Below are 4,398 nucleotides of genomic sequence, written 5' to 3' on the forward strand. Positions count from 1 at the left end.
AACAAACACTACATGTTGGCAACGATTTGAAAAGATTTACATTCTCTGGAAATGCTGAAGAAACACATGACTGGCAGCTCATTTCTGTGCTCAGTGGGGTTGGGGTGGGGGCGGGAAACGGTGTTTGTAGCTCCTCTTTCCATTAAGGATGTTTTCTCTCCTGTCCAGCTTAATACAGGAATGTTTGGTGTCGGTTTTAACCTGGTTGGTGATGATGCTCTGTATGAGGTCCTCAGGTCTTGCAAGTCCTGTGAAAAGCTAATTCCAGGCCACTTAGGTCTGGCAAGCCTTCTGAGATATGTAGGTAGTGCACCATTTCATCACTCACACACCCTTGTGGGGTTCTGGCTTCCCTGGTTCTTTCGGCTTCTGAAGCCTCCTTTCACACTGTCCTTAGTTTAGTGGTGCAATTGGCATGCATCTTCAAACATTGTTTATGTAGCATTTATTGTTACAGACAGGGGCTGTTTCTAAGGCTTTATGCTACATATTGCCAAAACAGATACACCCCACTACTGATAACTCGCACAAGGTCATCAGGATTGCTACTTTCTCCCTCACCCTGATAACTGACCAAGCAGAAAGACCTTGGACACTTTACTCAGCTTTTGGTTTCTGTTTATTTACTAGAAGCACCTGAGAGCTCCTTAAGACCCTTAAAAGGGAAATGACTTCTAAAATACATAACCTCCTCAGGGAAAAGACTTAGTTTCTTAACAAAACCTTTAGGTTTCTAATGAACCTAGTGAGATTAAGACTTGTACTAAGGTGTTGGGGAGATGGCTCAGTGGTTAAGAGCACTGATCAACTCTTGAGAAGGTCCTGAGTTCAATTCCCAGTAACCACATGGTGGCTCCCAACCATCTCTATTGGGATCAGATGCCCTCTTTTGGGGTATCTGAAGATAGTGACAGTGTACTCATACATAAAATAAATAAAATCTTAAAAAAAAAAAAGACTTGAACTAAACAAGGTATCTACCAATACTGTTACATGTCTAAAACATAAGCTGAAAATCAAAGTCTAATGATGATGTCAGAGTTTTTACTTCCTTTTGACATGCATTCTAAATTCATCATTTTTCTAGCAAAATGTTCGGAACAATAGTGAATATTTGAATTGACTCCCCATAAAAATTTCTCCTTCTTTGTAACAAGACTGAAATAAAACTATGGCATTATTCTTAACTAGTCTGAAAAGGTTTTTCATTAATGACTCTTTAATTAAAAAAATCAATTTCCAGCTCAAAGTTGATAGCTGTAACAAATAATCATAACCTAGTTTCTATTGCTATCAAAACATTCTCCAGGGCTAAGGGTATTGCTCAATGGCTATTCAAATACTTATCATGTTAAGGCCCCAGGGTTCAAGCACCTTTAGGTGAAAGAGGTATTTTTTAATCTTGTGGATAAGCTAGATAACCTTACAAAAGAATAATATGTTTAAAACTTTAATGAAAATAAAAAAAATCAAATGAGAAATGTTCAACTAGGTTATGACCAAGCATATAAGCTTAATTTTTTACTTCTAGTTGAAATGTGATTTCTTTGTAATATTCTGACCAAACTTCCTTCTTTATCAAAACGTATTACTATACTAATCAGAAATGCACTAAACTTTTAATGCTAGTGGCTGAACATGAAAAGTTTAGAACTAATGCCCTCTCTCCCTGCCTCTCTCTCTCCCTATGTATATGTGTATGTATACATAGATCTCACATATCTATGTATACATACACATATTTTCCCAACTCGCTTTATTGTAAAATTTAGATGTTTTGATAATTTAACTAAAATATAATAAAAACGAAGCACACTGGTGTTGGGGGAAAATAATCTAGATTTCCTTCCAAGAGAATTTGAGTAAATCTCTATTCTGTGCATTGATCTTCTGCAAAACAATCCAAGGCAAGATGATCTGGGTTCAAATTCCATTTGAGATGCTTCCCAGAGTGTTTGCCAAGCTGTCTATGCTTATCTGTGAGAAGTCACACACCTCTGTTAGCCTAGCCATGAGGACAATGATGTGTTTGTAATACTCACAGAGAAAGAAAGAAGCATGGGTACCCTTTGAAAGTGTGAGTTGAACTTATGCACATCAATTGAATTACTTTTTCTTGAAATATCTTTTCATGATACTCATTATTTCATTAACATGCATTTCCTGTTCTTGTCTTTAGGTTCCCCTCCACCCCCCATTTAAAAAAAGCATAAAGTTGGTTAGGGCAACGTTCAAAGATCGTTTCAAATTCAAGAAAACCCACATCTGTTTGAGTATGCTCGCACCTATGGAGCATGTGTGGTGTTTAAAACTTGTGATTCCAAAGAGGAGAAGGATCAGTATTCCAATTCTAATATGTGCTTGACATTGAATAACTACAGTGAAATCCTGGGGCGGAGGTGGGGGTGGGGCAGAAAAGTTTAGCCTTTCTGAGTTCTTTGGTTATAATAACTGCCAAAGGTAGTTTCCATAAAATATTTGCCTCTGCACAAAGTCAGTCTTTTTTCTTTGACAAATTCAATGCCTTAAGTTTAAGAGAAACAGAGGCACACATAGATGGGGGAAGGGGGAGAGGGAATGGAGGAGAGGAGAGAGGAAGGAAGGAGAAAGAAAAGAAAAAAAGACATTGAAAAGAAAGAAAGAAAAGAGAGTGAAGGACTAGGGAAAACAGAGGGAGCAAGAGTATGTGAGAGAGAAGCATTCTGGTCTTAAGTCTGTTAGAGAACTGGAGCCTGCAATCAGCACTGCACAATCCCAGAGAGACAGTGTATTGTTGTCTTCAAAGCCACAAAGCTAAACAATTCCAAGAATGTCTGGCAAAGCCCTTTTGGGAAGGGCAAGGTGGAGGACTAACTGGGAGAGGGAGCCCCCTCCGCCCCTTTACACAGTGTGATAGGATTTGGGAGACCTGGCGGAAACCTTCAGGTCACCCAGGGAACTGCTCTCCCGGCTGGTCCTGTGCGGCGAGGCGGGGGGTGAGCGCGAGGCGCGCGGGGCGCGGAGATGTGCAAGTGGCGAAGCTGGACCGAGTGCAGGCGTAAGCTGCAGAGCGGCTAAGGCGAGGGGTGAGTCTCGGGGTGAGGGTCCAAGGGATGCGGGCTTCCCGGGCACCCACCCGCCCCGAGCCCGAGTGGGGCCTGGAACCTCCCGGGACTCTGGCCTCGTCCCCCTCGGCGCGCTCGGCGCTCGGGTTCACCCTGGGGACCGCAGAGCGCGGTGGGTGCTCCCCGGGGCTGGGGGCTACTCTGCCTGCGGCCGCCCTGGCCGGTGCGCTCATTGGTCGGGATGTGTCTGCTCAGTCGCCTCCAACTTCTCCCCAATCCCACTGGTGAGTCACCGGAGAGCGAAAGACCGGGCACGGGGAGCCGGGCATCAGTGTCCCCGGGGCGCCGGGAGCCGGTGGGACGGGCAACAGGAGGACGGAGCGGGCGGGGGCCGCGACGCACGGAGCAAGGGCAGGGGCCGAGGTCCCGCGCGCAGCGGGCGCCGGGTGCCTGGTCGCCGCGGGCGGAGGAGGCGTGTCCTGGGCGGGAGCCGCCGCTGAGACCTGAGAATGTGGGGAGGGGAAGGGGCCGAGAGGGCGACCTGGAGGAGGACCCTGCGAGTGATGTCAGGTCACCTCCAGGTTCATTTTCATAGCTTCCTGCAGCCTCCGCCCAGGAGTTCTTTTTGGTGACCGAGAGCAGCGCTTCCAAATTGCACCGGGGTTCATTTGGGGGCTGGGAATTGGCCATTCCGCTGTACAGACACTGTTTTTATTTTTAAAAGCAAGGTTTGTTTTCATTTTAGTTTCTATCGGATTCTCTCCTCAATTAACTCACTTTTCTAGTTCTTCATTTCCTTAACCTAAATGTCTTTTCACAATTCCACCTCTTCATCGTGCTTCGAACCTTGGCTTCCTATTATATAATTCATGCTTAAATCTGCCAAAGGGTTGGTTGGCGCGGGGTGGGGGTGTTCTTTAGTAGATGTAAGTTTTTAAAGACCCTCTCTTACTTAACCTGTCCCTATCTATTTATACTCTTTAAAAATGAGAGTAACTATAAACGGGTATTCCTCTGAGCTTCTCGGTCAAGTCTATTCCTTGTCCATAAAGCGGCTCACATGGATTTTATTAAACTGAAAACTAGTAACTGACTTGCAGCGCCAGCTTTTGGAAGCTGCTATCAGCAGATTGGCGCTGAGGGAGTGTAGCTGCACGGCCTTGGATTTTTCTTCTTCTTCTTCTTCTTTCTTTCAAACATTTCAAAAATGTTTGTTGTGTTTTGAACTTGATGTTGTTTGTCTTGGGTTGTATAGCTACACTGTACATGACAGCAATGTGGATGGGACTTTTCATGTCAAAACTCACTTCAGGCCAGGGAAACACCTACTAGTTAATGTGGCCGGGCATGGTGG

General features: G+C 44.7%; 1 protein-coding gene across 4 annotated transcripts in view; it reads left to right on the forward strand.

Annotated features, from left to right (window-relative positions):
• The window catches only part of Mme (membrane metalloendopeptidase), a 121,214-nt gene that overhangs the window by 26,406 nt on the left and 90,410 nt on the right, over positions 1-4,398 (forward strand). Inside the window, exon 1 of one of the 4 annotated variants that reach the window (XM_031373982.1) lies at positions 2,743-3,065. The exons of 2 other annotated variants lie outside the window; for them this stretch is intronic. The gene's annotated coding sequence lies outside the window, so the exon portion shown is untranslated. Of the gene's footprint in view, positions 1-2,742; positions 3,066-3,638; positions 3,773-4,398 lie in introns of those variants that run through there. One more of the 4 variants, XM_031373983.1, reaches the window with a different exon arrangement.

This window comes from Mastomys coucha, unplaced genomic scaffold (genome assembly GCF_008632895.1).
Source record: "Mastomys coucha isolate ucsf_1 unplaced genomic scaffold, UCSF_Mcou_1 pScaffold16, whole genome shotgun sequence".
Lineage (NCBI taxonomy): Eukaryota > Metazoa > Chordata > Mammalia > Rodentia > Muridae > Mastomys > Mastomys coucha.